Raw genomic sequence first — 26,959 nt, forward strand, 5'->3', positions numbered from 1 at the left:
GAATACACTGTGCACAGCATTATCTACAGAGAATACACTGTGCACAGAATACATTATCTACAGAGAATACACTGTGCACAACATTATCTACAGAGAATACACTGTGCACAGCATTATCTACAGAGAATACACTGTGCACAACATTATCTACAGAGAATACACTGTGCACAACATTATCTACAGAGAATACACTGTGCACAACATTATCTACAGAGAATACACTGTGCACAACATTATCTACAGAGAATACACTGTGCACATACATTATCTACAGAGAATACACTGTGCACAACATTATCTACAGAGAATACACTGTGCACAACATTATCTACAGAGAATACACTGTGCACAACATTATCTACAGAGAATACACTGTGCACAACATTATCTACAGAGAATACACTGTGCACAGCATTATCTACAGAGAATACACTGTGCACAGCATTATCTACAGAGAATACACTGTGCACAACATTATCTACAGAGAATACACTGTGCACAGCATTATCTACAGAGAATACACTGTGCACAGCATTATCTACAGAGAATACACTGTGCACAGCATTATCTACAGAGAATACACTGTGCACAACATTATCTACAGAGAATACACTGTGCACAGCATTATCTACAGAGAATACACTGTGCACAACATTATCTACAGAGAATACACTGTGCACAACATTATCTACAGAGAATACACTGTGCACAACATTATCTACAGAGAATACACTGTGCACAACATTATCTACAGAGAATACACTGTGCACAACATTATCTACAGAGAATACACTGTGCACAACATTATTTACAGAGAATACACTGTGCACAGCATTATCTACAGAGAATACACTGTGCACAGCATTATCTACAGAGAATACACTGTGCACAACATTATCTACAGAGAATACACTGTGCACAGCATTATCTACAGAGAATACACTGTGCACAGCATTATCTACAGAGAATACACTGTGCACAACATTATCTGCAGAGAATACACTGTGCACAGAATTATCTACAGAGAATACACTGTGCACAGCATTATCTACAGAGAATACACTGTGCACAACATTATCTACAGAGAATACACTGTGCACAGCATTATCTACAGAGAATACACTGTGCACAGCATTATCTACAGAGAATACACTGTGCACAACATTATCTACAGAGAATACACTGTGCACAACATTATCTACAGAGAATACACTGTGCACAGCATTATCTACAGAGAATACACTGTGCACAGCATTATCTACAGAGAATACACTGTGCACAACATTATCTACAGAGAATACACTGTGCACAACATTATCTACAGAGAATACACTGTGCACAACATTATCTACAGAGAATACACTGTGCACAACATTATCTACAGAGAATACACTGTGCACAGCATTATCTAGAGAATACACTGTGCACAGCATTATCTACAGAGAATACACTGTGCACAACATTATCTACAGAGAATACACTGTGCACAACATTATCTACAGAGAATACACTGTGCACAGCATTATCTACAGAGAATACACTGTGCAGAGCATTATCTACAGAGAATACACTGTGCAGAGCATTATCTACAGAGAATACACTGTGCAGAGCATTATCTACAGAGAATACACTGTGCACAGCATTATCTACAGAGAATACACTGTGCACAGCATTATCTACAGAGAATACACTGTGCAGAGCATTATCTACAGAGAATACACTGTGCAGAGCATTATCTAGAGAATACACTGTGTAGAGCATTATCTACAGAGAATACACTGTGCACAGCATTATCTACAGAGAATACACTGTGCAGAGCATTATCTACAGAGAATACACTGTGCAGAGCATTATCTAGAGAATACACTGTGCAGAGCATTATCTACAGAGAATACACTGTGCAGAGCATTATCCACAGAGAATACACTGTGCAGAGCATTATCTAGAGAATACACTATGTAGAGCATCATCTACAGAGAATACACTGTGCACAGCATTATCTACAGAGAATACACTGCGCAGAGCATTATCCACAGAGAATACACTGTGCACAGCATTATCCACAGAGAATACACTGTGCAGAGCATTATCTAGAGAATACACTATGTAGAACATTATCTACAGAGAATATACTGTGTACAGCATTATCTACAGAGGGTGCTTACTGCAGAGGGTTTATTTATCTGTTGTACAGATTCATGGCAATCGAGTGACTCCACAAGTTTTACCCATAGTAGTGGAGAGGAAATGCAGATTAATGATTCATCTGCTGAAGAAGGCTCTGGGAACATCCGTTTGGGAGCATTTCTAGACTGAACACATCTACACATTATTCATTTTGTATACATTTATTTTAAATATGTATGTATAGATGCTGTCCTCCTGGTGGAACTCCTCTCTTAATTTATATATTAGAATAAAGGCTGCTACGTCGGGAAATTGTGGCTGTACCTACATCAAATCTATATGTTTGTAGATGTTTCGATGGTTACCATGAAAATGCAACCAAGGTTCTACTTTTTTATGTTATTACTAATAACAATGGTGGTGTTGGTATTTCAATATACTTATTTCATTACAGTTATGTTAGTGTACTTATCAATCCGAATCTTCATCACCCTGTTCGGATCAATGCAGCCACTGGTTACATCTCTCTCTGCTCCTTAGTTTTCACATAGGAACTTAAAAAAGCTTAAAAGTTTTTTTTATTGTTTTTTTTTTTTTTTTTTAATTTATTCCTAGCCAGACTGTTCATATACATTATTAAATAAAAAAGCAGATGTGTTGGCTGAGTTTAAAGTAGGCTTGCCAATGGACTGGCTTGCCCAGTCTGTCCCAGACCCTTTAACTGTTAGAATAATAAAAGTAAAAAAAGATGTAATCATTTCATACACATTAGGAGATTGTCGAAGAGGTGCACACACAGGAAGATAACCACAGGAGTTTTGGCAGCATCAAAGGAAAGTTATAGAGTGCACGGATGAATTGGAAAAATTGATGAATTGGAAAAATATCCTGTAGAAAGATATCTCATTGCTGGACTCTTTTTTTCTAGCTCAGATTTAGTCAGGTTCCTGCAAAACTCATTTTTTGTAATATCTAAGCGAAGGGACTGAGAGATGGCACTAGTTAAGGGCAGTTGGTGGATGTAAGTCAAGGTGATTTTTCGTCAGACATTAGTTTTGGTGAGGATGTTTGTTAGTAACTTTCTTTTTAATGTACAGCTGTGGCCAAAAGTTTTGCCTAGAATTTGAGTATTGTTGCATACTACTCTTCTTTTATTTAACATCATGTAATCAAAGAAGCTACAAAATGATATTGCAACAGTCTGCTGGAAGCCATAATAGTAGTACAGTATTTCATGTTAGATTTCAAAATGTAACGATTTTTCAATTTTTGTCAGTTTTTTGTTAAGTTTATGGAAAACTAGAAAACATAACATTATTCAACAGGTTTCATTTGACCTTATGAAGCAAAATTAGTTAATTCTATAGGGTAATGCAACATGTTTGGCCATAGCTGTATGTTTAAAAGAAGGAAAATCCTGTCTAAGTAGGTTTCAATTTAGTCCATGGTTTGCAGCAAGTCAGTAAAGTTATTATTATTTAGTTATTATTTATTATTTGGCAGATGCCTTTATCCAAGGCAACTTACAGTGTTTTTCAAACATTACAATACAATATTCTACATATATACAACATTACACAGTGTAACATTAAATTCAGTCACATACATACATGCCAACAGTCCCTATATGGTAGGGACAGTCCTGAGTTCCTAGCAAATGTCCTGCGTCCCGATGCACAGGAAGAAAGTTCCGATATTTACCCATGAAAAAAAAAGATATATTCTGCACAGCAGAGTTACTGAAAACCACACGCTGTGCTTTTGGTGTGGCTGACACATCTGCTCATCACTAACCTATACAAAGATAGGAACGCTTCATTATGTCTATTTTTACTATCATGATGGTCGTGTCGTGTTGAGTTGGAGGGTGATACGTCTATTATATGATAAGTGTTTTTTGCTATGACTTCTCCTATGTGCATGATGTGAATGAACCCCCACCCCCCCCACCCCAGAGACGAGCGTCCCGCTGAACAGTTTCCAAATGTTAGCAAGTATGATATTATGAAGTTAGAATTAGTTTTTTTAGACAGAAATATTAAGTACAGGCTGGTGCAGTATTACTCTTTTATTATGACAGCTGATTTAAGCACCATGCCAAGCATTTGCACATGAGGCTGAACACCATCTCAAATCCCTGGGATTAACCAGTCAAGTCCATCACATGGAATAGAAATGGATATGCTTGATATGAACTATGGCAGTCTGGAAATTGCATACAGTAAGCACAGCAACAAAAACAATTAGAAACCTGTCTGCATTGGGTAGACAGCTAATTACAAATGCCATGTTCAGATATATCCAGGGCTCTACAGAGCAGTGATGACTGGAGCAGTGTGCTCTAATCAGTGGAGGTGCAGAGGAAGTGCTGTCCGGCTCAGTGAACGACACGGACCCTGAACTCCTGTAGTACTGTACCTTAGTCAAGTGACAGGTTTATCCTAACAGCAATACTAAGAGCAACACGGTCAGCTTGTCTCAGTCTGATCCACCTTTCTTAGCTCAACCTCATATTCCTGCCATTTTCCTGCATCACTTAATCTCCAGCTATTCCACTTTCTTCTCCTGAAGAAAGCCTGCCAGCCAAGATGTTAATGTTGACCTTTTAGCTCCCTTATCTGCAAACATTGTATCACCTTCCATTGGCTGCTGCTGCAGTGCTCTACTCACCCACTGCTTTGAAAACAGACAAGCAGCTTCTGAAACCCTTCACTACAAATTGAGAATACTGTGCTTTTAATAACAACACTAATGTACCATTCCCAAAGATCTTTATAAAACCAAACCTTTGACCTGGTTCAAATGAAGAGCATTAGCATGGTAACGATAATGAACGTGTTTTTTCTGTCTGTTAAAAGTGCAGCGGACTGGTTTTTCCTTTCCGAAATAGGCAGTTCAGTAACAGCAAATAGAAACCCTCCCTGCCACTGTATTTTGGAATCGTCAGTGTTGTAATGGAGGGATGGTTTTCAAAAGGCTTCAGATAGCTAAATGGTGACATTCTGTTGATGAGGATTTTATTTCTATCACATACGGGCTTTGTTTTTTTGCTCTATCATCTATTCTGGAATTAAATAATGGTATTATTATTTCAGGTAGAATTGAGGTGGTGGTACACTGTAGCATCAGATCATGCATCCTCCAGGGCTTGTTATTTTTAACTCCCAGTACATGCTGTACAAAGCTTTAACTATTAACAGTCATCCACACAGGTCTACATAATACAGAAAAAAAAAAGATTTGTAAAAGAACCATTTACCTTAAAAAGCCCCCGAGGCTGCATTATTTATAATCATTACATAAACTCAAATAAAACTCGGAAGGATTCCCTGAGGTGTGATGCCTCAAATTGTTTGCAATAAAATGCAGTTGAGCTCAGTAGCAACAGCATTACAATAATATATCAGAGCTGTTAACCAGCTACCATTTTTCTTCTGTGGAATGCTGATTTAGGCATTAGTTCTGGTTTCCAGGTATGGAAATATACTTTATCATCACATGTTAGATGCTTTCCAAAGAAAGGGTAATGGAATAAACACCCAGTTCCTTTCCTCAAGCTTTCAAAAGAAAATGGATAGGAAAAGAAAGAACATACAGTTAGCTTGAGGCAGTCAATCCAAGTAATACTATGATTTAGGCAAACATTATACAGCCACCTGTTTCTCTCTTTACAAAGCGTTTTCATTTGGATTAGCTTTCTGTGTGCTTGATCTTATATGTAATTAATGTAAGTTAAGAACAAATATAAACATAAAACAAACAAAAAAAACGTAGCAAAGCTTCTAAGATACCCAGTTGCATGAAATAAATTGGGCCAACATTAAAAAAAAAGGCAAAGATGTTGTTTACGTATTGACCATCTTTGCTAGGCCAGAGCACTGGAGCCAGAGCCAAGGATCAGGACACTATAATTATAATGATCTTTGAATGGTTTTAAATGGTTTTAAAAATCTTTCTCTGCTGCAGTAAAGCATGCCCGTGTCTTCCAATAAGGTTGCAGGATTTCTCACAACGCCTTCCTTGTGACTGACGCACCAAGTCATCACCCACCTCCCTTTTCCTTGTTAAAATCACCTATCAACAACACTGAGCTGCAATAATGCACATGGCAGGCCATAGTGAGAACATACATGCACACAACAGATTTGTCTCTTCAGCTATTTATGTTCGTAAATATTTATGCACAAGTCTCTTGAGAGGCCCTGGTTGACCCCAGCAACAGCAGGGTTACAGTAAATCATGCAAGAAATACAGTCACCCCAATGAATAAATGACAAAATACAGTCATCATCCCCAATGAATAAATGAAGTGACTTCTCCTACAGAAAGATGTTGTCTTTCCTGTTGGCATACAGAGTGGCTACAGTGTACCGTGCTATTGAACACATAAACAATTGCAGTTGGTAAAAGAATGCTAATACTGTGTCAGGAAGTATGATGTGTAACACTTTCAATGACACAGTTTAAACATTTATAATCACACCTGAATCTGTAAGGAAACCAATTGAAATACGTTTTAATTGACAAGTAAATAACTCAAAACCATTGAAATGTTTATAGTGTAACAAAAATGATCATAAATCTTGAAATCTGAGCAACAGGGACGTGATTAACCCCAGAGAAAATCATTTTTAATGAATGCGCTGCCTTGATCTACCTAAGAATGACATTCTGACAGACACTGCACTCTGACACCTGGCTCTATTTAGAAACACCCATATTATAAGCAATACTAGCATACAGACAATGTTATCCCTCTTCGAAGCTGCAGGAGTGTTTGTGTCCATGCAGTACCGCAGTGAATTGCATTGATGGCCCTTTGTTTAAACTGCACACCCCCCCTATCCCTACCATAACACTAGTGGATGTTGAACAATAGCTAAAAGGTATTGACAGTGTCGACCCAAGGGACTTTTTCAGCCTGAAAAAAGAAACAAGGACCAGGGGTCACAAATGGAGTTTAGAAAAAGGGGCATTCAGAACAGAAAATAGGAGACACTTTTTTACACAGAGAATTGTGAGGGTCTGGAATCAACTCCCCAGTAATGTTGTTGAAGCTGACACCCTGGGATCCTTCAAGAAGCTGCTTGATGAGATTTTGGGATCAATAAGCTACTAACAACCAAACGAGCAAGATGGGCCGAATGGCCTCCTCTCGTTTGTAAACTTTCTTATGTTCTTATGTTCTTATGTTCTTATCAAAATGCTTTTAGACAGTACTGACTTTCAGCATGAACAACCTTTATTACAATGTCAGGAAAACTGACAAAAACTATTGCTTGCGTACGCTGGCTTCAATATACAAGATCCTAGAATGGATTCGATATTTCCAATGTATTGTTCGAGAGGAATTTCAATAAATACTATCTACATTTCACTGCTAAGTCCCGATAGATAACAAGTTGACCTATTGTAATTTACACTGTCTTAACTCACCTGGACAATGCAAAAAGGATGTTTAACATAAAGTGTGGTTTGTAATATATGTATCTGTTCCAACAAAAGCTGCAGATAGCTCTTCTTGTAACTGCTATGACATTATACACAGGCCACAGGAAACAAGACTCTGTACTGTAACTGCACTGCTTGTCCCTACAATAGCCGCTAGGCACTGTGCAGATCTGAGCTCTACTGACACTGGTGTGTGTACAGTTTATACAACACAGTACTGGTAAATGGAAAGGAAATCTGGGCCCAAGGCTCCCTTTGACATGCTTTGTGTCTAACATGTTCTGAACATTATCTGAATCATATTCTTCAACAGTACTAATAGCCTCCAATCAGCATTCCTAAAAATGTTTGTGAAACAAAATAGCAAAGCTTAAAGAAACTAACCAAGATGTTAAAACCTCCACTTCTCTCCTGGTATTAGTGCTGGCAATATTATCACCAGCCCGCCCTTTTCTCTCTTTGTTCATGTTTTATGCTTCAGTTATTAAACAGCAGCCATGTCAAAGACAACCCTATAGAATGTCATGCTTCTTCCTGGTGCAATGCTTCTCATGCTGTACCTCAGTCTCTAGCAGCAATCAGAACAAGCACACTGCCACACAGAAAGAGATTAGCCTGCAAGAAACAGTATCTGTACTGTATTTCACAAACGGGTATGTTCTGAATTAAATTATACAAACAGGCAAAGAACCAAGAGGTCTGTAAAAGAAGGGGGGCCACAGACAATGCTGATAACCCAAACAACAGATAAAAGGATGGAATATAAAAGCTTGGGAAGCACTCTTTTAAACGGGCCAGGCTGTACCTGCACATCACCAAGTTTTTTTTGCAGCGATGGCTTTAGCTGAATCGTCTCTCTTTCTAATGTACCTACAAGATTAAGTGCAGGAGAAGTGACCATCTTATGCCGTAATAGCAGTCGTAAATCAAAACACGTTTAGCTCAGTACAACGATGGGTAAAATCTATCTATCAAATAGTTGCCAAAATATCATGATGCTCCGTGATGTGAATTTGGAATCTATTCATGCATGGGTTTTCCATTTTATAGTAGTCAGAAACCCTAATGGGCCATGCTAAGAAGAAAGTCTGGAAGGAGTTGTTTGATCCTGCTAATCCACACTTTTATGGGTTTCCTTGGGGAAACTATGATCTGTCTATACTAATATGCAAATGTGTGTGTTTTTATCTGTTTGAGCAGATTTGGTTTTTATCATTTCACCTCCCATTTGGCAGTAGTTGATTGCAGTGTGTAATTATTGCATTACATTTACAAATACAGCATATCATCAGAGCCCACACTAACAGTAGGTTTGATTTCCTAAGAAATGCTTGGGTGCAAGATCACAGAAACGCAACAGACTTGCAAGCACACTTCTTTAAGAACGAGACAGTACCACATTGAATCCACCCTCCATAGGTTTGCAGAAGAAAAGTCAACCTGCTTCACATGTTCAGATCTTAAGGGGCTGAGGCACTGCTAAAAGGATAATAAAAGTAATACTAAGCAAAGTGATTAGAAGCCTCTCACCTTCACGTTTTGCAAAATACACTGAAGAGGTTTAGTCTCTTATAGTCTTCAAATTCTGCCCGAGCATTACAAAGTCAGGGATGATTACATTATGCATTCCAGCTCAAGCTTCCTTATCTTCTGTAGGCCTGTCCATCATAATGTGGGTGTATATGTACATGCCTGTCTGTCAGATAGACCATCGGTCTGTTTGTCACACTTACATTGTGACTTGTATTAATAGTGATCTTCTATGCTCTTATGATGAAACTTGTTAAGGTATTCTTCAGCACAGGTTTTTGATAGTATAAGAATAGAGGGGGGGGGGGGGGGGGGGGGGGGGCTGATAGTCTCTTTCTGTCCTGTCAGTCTGTCAAACATTGCTACATACAGGTATACACAGAGAACTGCATGTCCAAATCTGATGAAATTATAGTACAGGGAGACATCCGTGTGTATGTCAAACCTCCATGACATGCCGCTTGCTGCAGCTCAGTGATCTGTTGTTCATGTAATTGATCGCTCTAATTTTGCATTTACATTAATACCATTGACATGATTGTTGTTTTGTTTTTTTGTTTTTAACTGATTGGTTTGTTTTGAACTAATCTTCATTACAGAATAATTTATCAATGTCATCACTGAGGATCTTTCTATGACAGGAAGGAAAATTGATTCAGGAAAATCTATATTTTTCTCTTCAGATGTGGCAGGTTCACATATGTGTGGTGTACAGTAGTAGTGTGCATGTGCAAATTCAATAGAAAGAGAAGAGAGGTTTGGAAAAGCACACTTAAATTGTTCTTTTTGCTTTTGTTTTAATTGTGCCAGTTTAGAGAATAATGGAATAACTGCTGTGTCTTCACTAAGAAGCTAAAAAAGATGCTGGTATTTGTGATTAACACTGTGTAACAAAAAAAATATTATTTTTTGTTCCTGGGTAGTAAGCATTATTTCCTAATTGCTTATGCCTAGAAGTATAGAAAATGGCTATTATTCCCCACAAACTTTGCTTTTGTGACCAGGACAGTGATATTTCAAAATATCACTATTTCCAATGGGAAAATGGGCAATGTGTGTCTTTTCGTTCACATAAAGTCAGAAAAAAACAACAAATGAATCCAAATTAACATGTATTTATACTAAAGTAATACAAAGATGACTACAAAAGATTTAGAAGTGAGTAGTTTTTCGAGATTTACGAGTAAATCTCGAAAAACTACTCACTTCTAAAGACTGCTTCAATTTTACAACTGGAATATGGAGTTTAATTAATGCTATTGTAAAAAAATCTAGTCTTAGCAGGATTTGCAAGCCAAGGCTTTTTTTTTTATTGTTAGAACATATAAAGTACTATTGATAAAACAAATGTCCAGTATATATAATGTGTGTGGGAATGTGAGGTTGGGAGGGATGGGGTTAAATATGTTCCTGCCAGCAAGCAGAGGTGTGGCCATTCCTCAGTTAGGTAACTGGTTTGAACTGGGAATTGGGGAGTGGCCACATGTATAAAATGAGCCAGAAATCTTTTTTTTGTTGGAGGAATTGGTGTTGTGTGCCACACTTTAAACTGCAGCTTCGGTCTCTGAGTCTCTAATTCCAGCTGGTAACAGCTTGGGATTTGATGGTAACCTGTCACAGGGATACACTGCATGTTTTCAATAAGCGTGCCGCGTGCCAGTTTGTTTAGGATGGTTGATTAGTCTTTTGTTAGACCTTTTATGTTGGCCCTCGTGCCCTGTTTGTTTGTTTTTGTGTTACTTGTACTTTAAAAAGCAGCTTCCGTCTCTGACCTCTAATTCCTGCTGGTAACATGCTGGGCGGTGATGATATCCTGTCACAGGGATATACTGAACATTTTCAATAAGCTTTTCGAACCATGCTGCTGGTAAAACCGTGGGCCAGGCATCTGTTTTGGATTCTGTTTTTTTCTTTGGCGGGGGGAGTCAGGTTGTCATGTATTTTAGACTTGGAGCTCTGGTATTAAGTTCAACAGCTCTGAGACTCAATGCAGCTGGTATTACTATGAAAAACCAGAGACGCGGCACCAGTTTTGGCCATCATCCAAACTAAATAAAGAGGGCAAAATAAATGTCTAGAGGAATTAACACAATACATTAAAAAGTAGGATAACTTTTTGTTCGACTTTTTGGTTATTTTCTGCACAAGCCTCTCAGAGGAAAGCATCTGTAACCCTTTACCTGCAGCTATGGCCAAAGATTTTGCATCCCCCTACAGAACTGACAAATTGTACTTCATAAAGTCCAATGAAAACTGCTGGATAATGTTATGTTAACATATTGAATTACACACCTCGTTGTAGTTTTAATTTTACTTAACGTAAAACTGACAAAAACTGAAAAATGGGACATTTCGAAATCTAACATGAAATACTGTACTTTTATGGCTTCCGGTAGACTTTTGTGATATCACCTTGTAGTTTCTTTGATTACATGATCTTAAATAAAATATCTAAATTATGTTTTTTATTTTCATTATTTCTCAAAATTTTAGGTGTTGCAACACTTTTATCTAGAATCTAATTCAAACCTATAACACTACTGTATTTTTGTTTTTCAAAATACATTCTAAAATGCTCAACAGGGCAACATAAAATGTATCAGCAACACTGGCCATAAAGTTACATATAATGTGCAGACAGACAAATGTCCTGTACAAACACACTGCCATTCAGTAGCCAGGTATTTTGATATCATACTGTTCCGTGCACAAGGGCTTTCTGCCACAATAGTCAGAGTGGGTCAGCTTGACACCTGGCTGTCATTTTTGCAGGCTGTCAAGTCAAGTCCTACAATTCCAACTATACCTACAGGCTTTGTTCAGTTTTTTTTTTTTTTTTTTTTTTCAAATTTGAAATGAAAATGTTTTTTGTATGTTAAATTAGAATGATTAGGTCATTTCAGACACATGAAAGCAATGGAATTCTATATATTCAAATTGCCATGGCAAAGACTGTATCCCAAAGTTGGATCCTATTATTATCTGACATGCCTCTAGAGGCACAGCTTCACTTGTAGCAATACCATGGTCTTAGCGTCTCAGCCACTACTGTATTAGTTCAGGGTACTTAACCATTAGCTTAGCCAACAGGATAATTCACTTCTTAAATTCTGTTCCAATATTGATAAAGGGTTATATCACCAGCCATTTAACCAGTGATGCCAACTTTATTAAGTATTACCAAACATAATGTGCTTCACTTTTATTTGCATCAAAGAACATGACATTTTAACATAATGTATATGCATAACCATCTGATATCCCTTCAAATGCAAAAAAAACAAAAAAAACAAAACAAAACTATATTCTCTCTAATTGGCATGCACTGCACAAGTGAATTCATAAGAACGTACTAGATATTCCACTGTTTTCCATGAAAAGGCAAGCATTAAGCCTTTGTTAGAGTAGCAAGCACTTTGTAGACAGATCCAGCCCAATGGAAAAGGCCAGCCATGTTCTGTACCCCTGTGACACGGACATGCAAACGTGGAATATTCCTATACTACAATGCCAGCACTTGCTCACAAAAATAGATGTATTTTTCTTCAATAACAGGAGCAAGCAAGTCTGTTACCCACCTTTAGCCATGCCAGTGCTAAAATAGGTCAAGTGTATTTTAAACTGATTGTACTGTAAACACGTGTTCCGCAATCTTCAAATGACATTGTTAATTATTATGAATTAGTCATTTAGGTGCATCGTCTGACTTTTCTCGTGGGGCACCTGCTATTACTGGACTAGAAAGAATGAAGACTCTAACTCCGGGAATGCAGCCAAAAATGTTAACATACCACCAAACTTCAGGATAGACTGAAGCTGCCTGAAGCAGTCCATAATGGCAAAAAGTACTGAAAGTTATTTCAAGTGGTCCTGGAATTTAGGAAACAGCACAGGTCCAATACATCTTGCAGGTCTTGAAGTCATTATAATTATTACATCCCAGGTACAATCTACTGTATTACTGTAGTTCTTATTTAAATCATGGCTAGGCTTTCAGAACCATCATGCACCACACCTTACACAAAGCAAGTATTTTGTATGAAATCCGAATCCGACCACTGTTCTTGTGCATGCTGTGCTGGTTATCTGTTTGCAAGCTGTGCTAGTTATCTGTTTGCATGCTGTGCTGGTTATCTGTTTGCATGCTGTGCTGGTTATCTGTTTGCATGCTGTGCTGGTTATCGGTTTGCATGCTGTGCTGGTTATCTGTTTGCATGCTGTGCTGGTTATCTGTTTGCATGCCGTGCTGGTTATCTGTTTATCTGTTTATCTGTTTGCATGCTGTGCTAGTTATCTGTTTGCATGCTGTGCTAGTTATCGGTTTGCATGCTGTGCTAGTTATCTGTTTGCATGCTGTGCTAGTTATCTGTTTGCATGCTGTGCTAGTTATCTGTTTGCATGCTGTGCTAGTTATCGGTTTGCATGCTGTGCTGGTAATCTGTTTGCAAGCGGTGCTGGTAATCTGTTTGCATGCTGTACAAGTTATCTGTTTGTATGCTGTGCTAGTTATTGGTTTGCATGTTGTGCTAGTTATCGGTTTGCATGCCGTGCTGGTAATCTGTTTGCATGCTGTGTTTGCATGCTGTACTACTTATCTTTTTGCATGCTGTGCTGGTAATCTGTTTGCATGCTGTGCTAGTTATCTGTTTGCATGCTGTGCTGGTTATCTGTTTGCATGCTGTGCTAGTTATCGGTTTGCATGCTGTGCTAGTTATCTGTTTGCATGCTGTGCTGGTAATCTTTTTGCATGCTGTGCTAGTTATCTGTTTGCATGCTGTGCTGGTAATCTGTTTGCAAGCTGTGCTAGTTATCTGTTTGCATGCTGTGCTGGTTATCTGTTTGCATGCTGTGCTAGTTATCTGTTTGCATGCTGTGCTAGTTATCGGTTTGCATGCTGTGCTGGTAATCTATTTGCATGCTGTGCTGGTAATCTGTCTGCATGCTGTGCTAGTTATCTGTTTGCATAGTGTAAGTTCAAGGAAAAGCTTATTAATGATACCAGAAAGGGAAAGAAAAGTCAGTTTAAGCCAGAAAACAATAATTTGTATTAGGAGAAGTCGATCCCTCCTGGATCACAGAAAACAATCATTTGTATTATTGCAGTGCACAAGCTACCACCTGCTTTTTAAAAGTGAGTCTCTGAATGTCAGTGCTTCTTATTCTCCACACTATCTCAGTGACCTCTCCTTGCATCGGCCACCAAAAGACAGTCTGTCCTAGACACACATACACTTTGGCCTAGAGTCTATGTTTTATAGAAACATGTGTCCACATGCAAATTGTATTACATGTAGTGTAGATTTATGACATACTAGTGCATTTAAATATAGGGGCAGATTCGCAAAACTCTGGAAGTCTGCACTGTTGAAAGAGTTAATCTTAAGAAAGGTTTTCCAGTAAAACCCCCAGATATTCCACTTATCCACAAATTACAGAAAATCTATTTCAGTCTGTCACAATGTAAAAGTACTGTATTGTCTTTTTTTAATCAGTTTTCTTTCAAGGTAGAAGAGCATAAAAGTTAGAACCAATATGAAATTTAAAAAATTTAATTTAGGCCAATGTCAGCGTATCCGTTTTAGTAAGTTTACAGGTTAAACGCAAATGGCATTCAATTACAGGGCTGGCAGTATAAGAATGACCCTCACAGAGATAAGGGCAGCCTGGTCCTGTCATCCCATTCTCCTTCTGTCACTCAGAATGCCTTTTATCAAGGTTATCAGTAGAGATAATACTCTGTGGTTTTACTATAAATCCTGAACATGCGCATAGAATTTTAAATGAAGATTTAAACCTTGCACATCAACAGAAATATCAGACTTGTGATGGTTTTAAGTAAATTGATTAGATGTACTACAATTGTTTATTATTATTATTATTATTATTATTATTATTATTATATTATTATTATTATTATTAGTAGTAGTAGTAGTAGTAGTAGTATGAATAATACAATCTGGTGTCACGTTACACCTAATTCTTCTTGTTTCCCCTCTCGTTTGTTCAGTTGTGATATGATGCATGTGTGTGTATCTATGCTGTTTGTTTGTGTTTTGTCTGCTGAGGAATGTTTTTTTTCATATACAATACAGAGTGTGCAAGAGACTGTGGCCTAAGGCAGTACTGGATCATTCAACACTTTCTCTGATCCTGTGTGAGGCAAACATAGGCTGGCCAAGGTTGCCAAGCAACATCAGGCATCATTCTGCCTAAGGAGCAGGGATACTTGCCTTTCCATAAATGTGTCATTTTCAATCACATTTCAGTTGAAACTGTAAGTATTTTGTTCTTACTGGTGACTAGAAGGACATTTCTGATAATGTTGGTTTGTAGCCCAGTAAATAAATCCTGTTTTTGGATCTCTGATCGCTTTGAAAGAAGTCACATTCTTAAAAGATTCCCACAGGCTTAAAGACTGTACACCTCATGCACTCAAACAGGTAATCACACCTTCAGCAGTTTAACTTAGCCTGCATGGCCCCCGGATGGGATCAGGTAAGCAGGGTCAATGCTTCTTCAGTTTTGTTTTCTCATAATAAGAAAGTGCTGTTTGTTATAAGAAGGCTGAGCATTCTCTCTTGTTCTTAAGTGTACTCTCCCTACAGTCAATTCACTGCCGGTCTCCTTTGGAACCCTTTCAGGAAGTGCCCTTGGGTTTGCCTTTCTGAACCTCGCTGTACTTGAATCATTTTACAACAGTTCAGCAAGTACTAGTTTCTTTGAGAAAATGGAGAGCTAAAAGCAATATAAAAAATCCCTGGGACACTGACAAAACCCAAGACAATGTGGTGCCTATTTGCCTCTGTTAGTATTTGATGCATTTCTGTGTCTTAAGCGCTTTAGTCAACCTGTAAAATCAGCCCTCTTCCAGACTTCCTGTCACATTATAAAGTATTGCAATGTCTTCTAAAGGCTCTTTTCTGTTGCTTCACTGCAAACAGCTGTTTATGGGTGGAGCTTTTTAAAGTGGTTTGCATATCTAACAAACCTGAGATCCTTTGTTATTTATTTCCTCTCAGTTATTTTTACCATAAATATTTCTCATATTTTACCCATCTGCCTACCACATACTATAAATAATAATGCCTGTCAGGAGCCAGACTGCCACACACATCACACCCCTATAGTAAGAATGCTATTGTCCTATTACCCCTCGTGACTGGGAGGTGAAGCAGACAGGAGCCACAAGAATGGAGTTTAAACACAGTCAGGGTGCTGAAAGATTCCCAGCCTGCTTATTCATATATAGAAAAGGCATTTTAAAATAACCACATAAAATACACAGTCCCATTTACAAGTTATTACTCAGCAATGCAAATCCACTTAACAGTGAAGGCCTAACCCCATCACACACCCAGAACCAGATAACCATACAGTACACAGTATACCATACTGCATCACACTCCCAGTGCCAGTGCTGCTTCACACACACACACAAATATACGTACTGTGTTAGTGCCAGAATCGAAGTGCAGTATGTCAGTGGGTGATATATCTATTCAGTAAATTATGGATTTTTCAGCAGTTTTGGAAAAGCTCTTATCATGCTTCTTCTTTATTTTTTTACCTTTGTTTCCAGAAAAAGCCAACAGTAATCATTTCTTCCTTTGAAAACAAATGTTCTGTTCTGTCCTGCTGCTTCAGGCAATAAACTGCATCTTCCAAAAAAAAAAACTGAAAAAACTGCTTCAGATAACCTGCTGGGATGCAGTGTTCTGCTTCTTCTGATCTACTGGAGGCAGAAGCTGAACCGGTTTTCAATGATTCTGTTCAACAATTGCACTCCTTTGTGTACTGACATCTAGTGCATCGTTTGCATTCTGAGGGATTTGTGCTTATTTTTAAAGTATGGACCAATGACTGCCTACCTAGCATTTCATTTCCAGGAGCAGTTCTACGTCTGCCCAGTTTGACAGCTTGATGGTCGAGAGACATATCCGAGGTCAGCGAATTAGTGGCTGAACTGAGATTCTAATCCAAGTATGCATGTTACAGTATGTGCATGTTCTATAATATGCAACACAGTGTACATACATCAGCTGGCTAGACATGTGTTTCAAAGCTTTGACACAGTTTAACACCACAAAGTTACTTAAAGGCCACATCAAGACTCATCTGCTGTTACCTGTATTACACTTGGGCAAGATTCTTATAAAAAATTTGATCAGATGATCTTGAATTGGTTCATTTACACCTAATTTGATATTCGCAGTAGGTCATCTGAGCTGCAGTAATTGTACTGCGAAAACGAGCCAATTTGTCACACATTTATTTTTGTACTTTTTACCCAGATATTCATATTTTTTTCGAACAACCTAACAAACGGACCAAATGCATGTTACTAAAGTGTGCTGATTCACCCGCAAATCCGTCATAAACATCCCCAGTGAAATAAACTAGTGCTGTCGGGAGTGCTTCGAACGAGGAAATGCTTGGATTAGCAATGCAACTTGCTCCTTTACAAGATGCCCATAGCCTTTTGATTTTATTTTTTGCAATTTCTTCCCAATTCATTTTAATTGTCGCTTTCCATTAATTTCTTCCTATTTTTTAAAACCCCTTTTCAGGCTGTTCAGTGTGGAGTGGTAAGATAAGCAATTGCCTTCGTATAAGGATGTTTGTCTCACATGGCAAATCACACCAATGCATACTTGCAAATGATTATACTCACAGATCTGTGTGGGGTCTGGGGTTTGGGGCTTACCGGATTGGTAAAAACATCTGTCTTGGTGCCTGACTCATTCCACTGTGAGGCTGAATACACATTTCTACATTAATCCAACAAGGCACTCATACATAAAAACCTCACAAACTGCCATAGAAACAAACAAAATTCAAGCATCCAAACAAAGTAACCCTAGAACCACAGTCAGTGTGTGTGCTTATTCTCTGAGATATTGTTAGCCATGAAAGCAGATGTTTGAGGGTATTGGTTGTACTTATTCTCTGAGATACTGTTAGCCATGAAAGCAGATGTTTGAGGGTATTGGTTGTGCTTATTCTCTGAGATACTGTGAGCCATGAAGCAGATGTTTGAGGGTATTGGTTGTGCTTATTCTCTGAGATACTGTTAGCCATGAAAGCAGATGTTTGAGGGTATTTGTTGTGCTTATTCTCTGAGATACTGTGAGCCATGAAAGCAGATGAAAGGCATGTCATATGCAGACAGGCTAAAAGAATTGAATCTGTTCAGTCTTGAACAAAGAAGACTACGCGGCGACCTAATTCAAGCATTCAAAATTCTAAAACGTATTGACAATGTCGACCCAAGGGACTTTTTTGACCTGAAAAAAGAAACAAGGACCAGGGGTCACAAATGGAGATTAGACAAAGGGGCATTCAGAACAGAAAATAGGAGGCACTTTTTTACACAGAGAATTGTGAGGGTCTGGAATCAACTCCCCAGTAATGTTGTTGAAGCTGACACCTTGGGATCCTTCAAGAAGCTGCTTGATGAGATTCTGGGATCAATAAGCTACTAACAACCAAACGAGCAAGATGGGCTGAATGGCTTCCTCTCGTTTGTAAACTTTCTTATGTTCTTATGTTCTTATGTTTGAGGGCATTGGTTGGTCTTCATCACCAGTGCCTGATCTGTTACCAACCAACACTACTGGGGGGGTTATTTTAACAACTCATGTTGTGTAATTCTGCAGTAATAGTGTCTAGATCAATTGATTGTGGATTTGTAAAGTTTCTTCAAGTGCATTTCTGCTTGTTTTTCACTACAGTGACGTCAGTCACAGTTACCTTCAAAATGCTCTTATTTTCCTGGTTGTCAGCAAACATTTGAATGTTGTAAACCATGTGTCTAGGTTATTATGCTTCTGTCTCAGCCTGGCTTGTTTTGACAGATGTTTGTTTTTGAATAAAATGAAACATTAAAGATTTGTCAGCTTAATTATTGTTATTATTCAACAATTGACAAAACAATCAATACACCTTCATCTAATACTGACTCCACAAAATATAATAACCATCTACTGTTTATGATTCTTTTAGCTTTTTTAGATTTGTGGATTTGTCTCTGAAGTCTTAGCTAAAGCAGCATACATTTATTTTTTTTAATTTGAAGAAGTTGCTCTATATATAGAATAATATATTAGCTGTAGTGCATTATGAGAAAATATTTAATCGAGGGGTTCTGTGACATCATAAACCACGAGAGCCGTCTCTATTTCGTGATTATAACAAGTGTTGAATTCAGAATAGTATTGTAGCAATCTTTAGAAAGACACCACCTACTAGGTCTAAAGAAAAGCCAAGGTATCTAGCTCAAGGAAATGCAGCTCTTTATTAGACAGCAATCCCAAGCCCTATACTCTGGCCAGAGCCTCTCTGGGGAAGCACCATATTGTATTCAACCCCCTTTCAGTTCACAGGAAGACGTGTTACCCCATGCGTAATGAATGTTCTATGCATTAGTATTTCTTGTATTGATCCCCAAGGCATGCTTGCATTGCATTGTATGTGTATATCTATTTAGTTTTTCTGAGGGCAGACGGCAGGAAGTCTGAGCTGCAGGATGTTTGTATCACATCCCAGTCACAGCCATCTCATAAAGTCCAGTGGGACTGCTGTTCAAAGCATGATACACCATGTTACTGTCCAATTTTAAAATACTACAGTTTTCTATAGTAGTGCTTAAAACAATATAGTTTACTATAGTATAATGTTACTGTTCCTATAGTATACTAGTACATTGTTTCAGACACTTATAGAATACTATAGGAGGCTTATACAGTGAGAGAATCTGAAATAGGCGTTCTTTCTATTTGCACAAGTTACCCTATAGGCCTAATTTACTTTAATGATCTGTATAAATCATTTTTTCTATTTAAAAGATCTGTTAACAGCTACAAGGCCCCACCCTTCAAACAAGCGTAATGGCATTAAAGGCCAGGGATATTCAATGCTCCAGTAATGAGTCTTCAGCTGATGCAAAAATGGTGGATTAAAAGTAATAAACCTCTGCTCTCAAAGTCTGTTTGCCGAGGCAGTGCTTTTAACTGTGTAACAACAGGATCGGAATACAAAATCAGAACCCCAATAAAAACTATAACTGAAGCAGAAGCTTCTGTTAGCAATAAAAGCTTGCTTACGTCACTATTTCTCAAGGGCACAGAACATTTCCATAGAACAACTATTGACAAGACATTTGGAGCATGTCAGTGTTTCCACTTTAAAGATTTTAAGTGTACTCCTCCCTCTGACAAGCATTGGAAAAGCATTGTGGTTTAATGGTTAAGGGTTGTGTTCTATTACTTGTGGGAGGCTGCGTGTACATTTTCTTTTTCAAACATTTTCTGAATGCACTGTCACATCAGTATTTCTGCAATACTGTAATAGTAATTGTGTCGGGAGTTCATTTCTTCTTCCAGATTCCAACAGGAACAGCCAGAATAAATATATAAGTTAACTTACAAAGTAAGGAATTGACAGCCAAAGTGAAATCCAATTCCAACTGCAAGTTAGTCTACATGCAAAAGTATAAATGAAAATGCAAAAATTCAGAAGAATTGATTCTGCTCCCTCCTGTTTCAAAAGAAAAATAAAAATTATCAGAAAAATGTGCTGCCTTTTCCAAAATATGTACTGATATAAATGATACCCTCTCTGGAGCAAAACACAGAAGCAGGCAGCAGCAACATACAGATCAACAATTTGGAAATGAAAGCAGAAAGAAATGTGGCAGGCTGATTGAAATCTGTTTCACCCTTACAAACCAGCATCAAGAGCTCCCTTTAACTGACTCGTGCTGTTGCAGGACTGGAGCTACGGTATACCCAACCAACAAAAAGACAGGGTGCTGCTTTCTTCTGTTCAGATGCTCCAATGCCACACAAATATTAAAATCACATTCTATGCTGAGCATCACAATGAAATGTGTAATCAGTTACAGCTGTACAATAAAGAAAACACATTAAAGTTAAAGAAAAGAGTTGCGACTGAAGGCAATATCCCCATCCGTGATAATCTTAACAGTGGAAGGAAGGGCACACATCCTTATCTTTCTTCCGTGCCACAAAATGAATCATTCAGACTGACAACTGTGTAGATCTCAGCTGCAGGAAGAAACCAGGGTGAAAGTGAGTGTAGATTGCAATCACTGATACCATCATCTTCTAGTGTCTGAACAATAATGAGCGTCAATCATAATCAAGCTTTGACGACTGTCTTAGAAAATGAAACACATTATGTTATTGGCAATGCAATTTGCAAAAACAGGATTAAGAAAATGTTTTCCGCTGCGCCCATGCATGTTGAATCCCCCCCCACAGACTAAGAAGAATAACAGTGGGCTTGAAATACTAGAAACTATTTGTCTTCAGTGCGTTATCACTGAACCACAGGTGCACTGCAATAAAGGGCTGATAATGGAATAGAATTCTTCCCATATTCCTATCTGCTTCAGCTGGGGGAAAGCATTGTTTTATAGAGAACAATGAAAGTGAAAAGTGGTCTTTCACATGCTTCACAGTACTTATTCAATTGAGGTACCAATGGGTTCGTATTACACAGCTGTTCCACAACCTCAGTTTCCTGAGCAAAAATGCATTGGATACTGACCACAACATTCAAATATAATGAGGAAAGCTATACAAAATACTTACATTTGCAACACAAAAATCTTCAGCTAAAAAACTCCATGTAGAACAGATGAGTATGGAGCGAACTAGTCAATCAAAGAGCTCAGACCTAAATAATCACTTAATCAGAGCTGTATGTCCTACACAATAAACATGCTGAGTCTATGTAGATGCTGGTCCATCTGAAACTCAGTCTAGCTGTACCCACAATTAGAACTGTTATTAGGGTAAAGAAACTCATCAATACAAATTGTATCATCACATCACAATCAATATGTATCATTTTAAGAAAGCAAAGAGTTCCAGTTGTCTTCAACTGGAGTCAATTAGGTGAGAGACCAAATGGAGAGTAATAATCAGTTTAAAGACCCAGAGCAATACAGGGTAGCATGCTGAATCTTGTTATTAAACACTGTTCTGTGTGTCAGCCCTGAATCTTGTTATTAAACACTGTTCTGTGTGTCAGCCCTGAATCTTGTTATTAAACACTGTTCTGTGTGTCAGCCCTGAATCTTGTTATTAAACACTATTCTGTGTGTCAGTCCTGAATCTTGTTATTAAACACTATTCTGTGTGTCAGCACTGAATCTTGTTATTAAGCACTGTTTTGTGCGTCAGCCCTGAATCTTGTTATTAAACACTGTTCTGTGTGTCAGTCCTGAATCTTGTTATTAAACACTGTTCTGTGTTAGCCTGTCGCTGCTGCTGCTGCTGTATACAGGTCATCCCTCAGAGATGCCATGTCTACACAAGCTGACCTGTAAAGTGTCGGTTTCTGGACAGTCCCATCTCTGTTTTCTTCAGTAATCAATCCCTAGGTAATTCCAATGCTGCAGATGGAACATACTTAACAAAAGGCCTGCATTACACATTCAATTTAAATGTTAGCATCGTAGTTTGGGGGCGTGGAGCTGGGGGCTTCCAATTTCCTGTTAATTAGTACCTATTTTCTATTTAAGCCCTGATCACTTGCACCTTCGCAAGTGTTTTGTTTTCCTCCTCCTCCACCTTTCATACATGCCTTCGCATTGGTCATCTCTGGGGGGCAAGTGAGTCTCACTTCCCCAACCTCAGGGATAGGCATCCACCTCCCTTACCTTCAGGGGGGTTCTCACCATGTGAGTCAAAGCGGACCCCTGGTCATACTCTGTCCTTTCACAGCTCCTTATCTTGCCTCACCTCGAGGCTCTGTTCTTTATCTTGTTTTTCTTTCAGGACATGGCCGCTCCCAGTGCTTGAGTCCCATACTAACCTCCATGCTTTGTCCTTATTTCAGGTCCCAGTCAGTGTGAGGTCTCCGCCAATCAGGGGTTAGCGAACGCCCCTTTACAGAAGTCTCAGATGCTGAGTACCTCTCTCTCTCTCTCCTTTTGTGTCCCGGTCTACCGGGACTGACTTCTTCCCGAGGGATGGCTCCCCGAGTCATAACCCTCATATGTGTTTTTGGTTGCTGGGTCCTTTGCCCTTGGGTTGTGTCGGCATTGTCACCCTGAGTCAGTGACCACTTTTCTATCCTTTCGGTTGCTGGGTCCTCTGCCCTTGGGTTGTGTCGGCATTGCCGGGTCCTTCACCACTGGGATGTGTCGGCATCGTCGCCCTCAGTCAGCAACCACCTTTCTATCCTGTTTCGGTTGCTGGGTCCTCTGCCCCTGGGTTGTGTCGGCATCATCGCCCTCAGTCAGCGTCCACCTTTCTATCCTGTTTCCATGTCTGGCTCCACTGGTCTGCTACTAGAGTCAGGGCCTCGCCAGCTCCTCTATCCTGTCTGGTCCTTTCCAGCCGGCACTCTGTCCTACTAACTGCTCCTTTCTGCCTCCTCTGCCCTGTCCTTACACCACCAAACATATTTTACGCAGCCTACCTGGAGCGCTGTTAGTCCTTGAATGAATAGTACAGGTTTAAAACTATAATATTATACTATTTATTACCTGTAACAGATTGTACCTGCAGAACAATCTCGCCAGCAATTCCACCTGTGACTAGTTTATTCTTTTGTGCTTGTGTGTGGATGCAATTTTTTTGACACTGTAAATAAAAATCACAGCATGCTTTTTAGCTTCTGTTTTTGAGTTGGATTTTGTTTTGCATCGGAATGGCCCAGTTCCCAGTCCCGTTCACACTGGGTTTCCACTTTTATAAATGTTTGTGTTATTTAGACTTTTATTGATTGTCCCAAAATTAATTTACAATGAAGCACCGCCTAGGCACAAACTCAATCTAACACTGAGGAATTGTTTGATTAATTCCATGGTACACATGCAAATGGCTCTCTCCTTGGTGCTGAACCCGTTTCCCAGGTGACGTTTACAACAAGGGAGTGCACATCGTTTTTTGTTTTGTTTTTCTTGTATTTCCTTCAGTCTCATTATCTCACCTTTCATAATTGTTCGTCTGTACTATGACTGGTTTAATCTTTTTATAACGCTGACACAATCTGATGTTAGCTTTAACCCTACTTTTTAGCGTTACGATTAATCATGGCTAATTTTCACTGGTGTGTTTTTTTCTTTACTCGTTTGTAACTACAACCATTTTGCGGTCATGATTCAGTAGTGAACAGTAGTCAGTATTAAGAATAAGACTCTGGTTTAATGCACCCTGTTATTAGTCCCGGCTGTGACAGAATATATTAGATGTATTCTTTGTTTTTAATCAAGGCGATCACATTCACTCAGATGTCTCCAGTAGTCCACATGTTGTATTGCTGGTTTGCTGACGCCATTCAGAAAGCTGCGCATCTTGGGTCCATGTGAAAGGCGTCAGTTAGTGCTGATCTATCATAGATGATTCTTTTTTAACGATTCAAATTGACAAGTTCCGTTTCAAGAAGGGTTTCTGATAATGATTTTTATGTTTCCAAGCTAAACTTTTTTTTTTTTTTTTTTTTTTCAACGTGAAACTCTATGAATCTATAACATAACTGCGTGCCAGTATTTGCACTGACGTGATTGAAACATTTGTTCAGGGTACAGTAAACAGCAACAGAACTGAAACAAGTATTTCAAAACAAAAATGCGCCCAGAGATTAACCCTCTCCACTAACAGCACAGGCTTCTCTTCATTTTAAGTTCGAGTGCCTTTTTCTTGATATCTATTAAGTAGTGTTCTGTTTTCCCTGTATTTTTACTGTCAGTGTAATCAGCTCTACGCGTGTAAGCATTTAATAAAGGATATACAATCAGTTCGCATTGCCTGTTGTATACGATTAGAACTACCGTGCATCTCCCCTTGCTCTTCAGACAAGAGAGCTGTGTGTTTCAGTGTCACAGCCTGAACCTCGCATGAATAGTGCGCACTCACACACACACACACACACACACACACACACACACACACACACACACACACACACAATACAGTATTAACCTTTCTTACCTTGAGAAGAAGTTTTCAGGGATGTATCTTGCAAAACTGCTATCTGGCCTCTTCTGCTGTGTTGGTGGAAATAAAATGTATATCCTGGGATGCCAAAAAGAGCGAGTGCGAGAGAGCGCTGCTGCCGTCTATCGTGCCTTTTCTCTTTTTAGCTGAGTTGCATCTCAAAGCAGAGCCGTTTGTTCCGTTTGCCCTGGACCGACCGAGGCGCGCGACACGCGTGTTCGTGCACTGCACGGGCTGCCTCTTAACTGAGAACGCGCAAGGGAATTCCAGTGTAATAAACGCGCTGCAGTGATTACTCCCTTCCGACCATCAGCCTGCAAGAGCTAACTGACAGGCTAACAAAACACAAAATACAGCTAGTGCGAGCGGTGACTCACAAGCACGGCGTTCTGCCCTTGCACCAGCAGAACATTCAGTACACAACTCCGCCGAGAGCACGGCTTTTAATTGGTTTTATTATTATCTTAGGGCATCGGTGGGTCATATGATCTGCTGAGCGTGAAAGCATGGAAAGCATCCTTGGCTTGGAGATGATACGCTTAATAATAAGAGAGGAAGAGGAGGAAGAGACACATTTCCGTTGAAACTCATACCGGGGCTTCAAAAAATGCAGACCTGTGAAGCAGCATCCACATTATTAAAGAGACAGGTCTCTGTTTTCACCCTAAAGCAAGTTAAATTAAAATGATTAATCTAGGGACCGTGTTCAACCTGTATCCCTCAGGGTTTTAATGTGCATTTTACAGCACTGTGCGGCCACTCTGTACTGCATGCACCCCCTACACGTGGGGAATCACTGGTGGTGCAAAATTACCTTCATAAAATCAAGGGGAGCTTGTCCCAGAGGGGTAAATTGAAACACGTGTCAGTGGCACTCGCTTCAGTGTGAATGGCATGGCTCTCACACCGCTGAATATTTCGATTTCGTATTCAGTTTGGTATGTTTAACATTGAACTGACCCAAAAGCGATGAGTCTATTGGCCATTATAACATGACCTGTACAATGTAGCTATGGTACCCACTGTACGTGCAGCCTCATTGTCGTGTGAGTTTCAGGGTAAGCGCATGGCTCTAGGTTCACCAGGACAGCTGGTATTTTTTGTCCAGACGAATAGCCTCTACAGCTTGCAGAGGTTTGTCCTTCTGCCACAGTGAAAGCTGTGTATATGGCCAGAGAAGGCAGCATAGTTAGTTCTAGTGCCTTCCATACATCGATCTACTTCAGACACACTGGGTCCATGCCAAGGATTCTTCAATATAAATGACTGTAATAGCCGGCAAACATCATGTTGTCAGATCCCTTGGGTCCTGTGACACTACCCAGTCCCAATAGCAGTAGGGTGTTGTTCTGGTGGGATCTGTGTAGGGCATGGCTCAAACAGCCATTCTTACAACCAGCATGTCATGGCAGTGGGCAGTGAAAAATTAATGCTTTATATTTGTGTCAGGATCCAACCTGATAAAAAACCTTAACAGCTGGAGACAGGAGTAATTAAGGTTTAGACATTATTTAATTGAATTTTCAGAAGTGTCTTTACTATCACAATTGTTGAATGTGTTGAATTACTTATGCTGTGATTTCATGATTTTTCCCGAAGCAGCAATTTAGATTATACACATTAGCATGATTGTTCTACTGTACTTGTTTAGCAGGTAGCTTTGACATTTTTTGTTGAAATACTGAGGAAATACAATAGCTTGTATGTGCACCTCATTGTGTTTTAACCAGATGCTGCTGACTCAAGAGCTAGCAGGCAGCACATGTGTCTGGGGAAACACAGATGTTAAAAAGGACACCTAATTTACGTTGGATGTCATTTTACTGATTGGGTAATAGAAATAGATAAAGCAGGTAATCTATCCCAGTTAAACATTTAAA

The 26,959-nt window shown here is 39.1% G+C and overlaps 1 protein-coding gene across 3 annotated transcripts in view; it reads right to left on the minus strand.

Annotated features, from left to right (window-relative positions):
- enox1 (ecto-NOX disulfide-thiol exchanger 1) overlaps positions 1 to 25,465 on the minus strand; it is a 64,391-nt gene extending 38,926 nt beyond the window's left edge. The window contains exon 1 of one of the 3 annotated variants that reach the window (XM_041259822.1): positions 25,074 to 25,465. The gene's annotated coding sequence lies outside the window, so the exon portion shown is untranslated. The remainder of the gene's footprint in view (positions 1 to 25,073) is intronic. The other 2 variants (XM_041259823.1, XM_041259821.1) reach the window with 2 other exon arrangements.
- Positions 25,466 to 26,959: the final 1,494 nt, after the last annotated feature.

The sequence above is a fragment of the Polyodon spathula genome, chromosome 9 (assembly GCF_017654505.1).
Source record: "Polyodon spathula isolate WHYD16114869_AA chromosome 9, ASM1765450v1, whole genome shotgun sequence".
NCBI lineage: Eukaryota > Metazoa > Chordata > Actinopteri > Acipenseriformes > Polyodontidae > Polyodon > Polyodon spathula.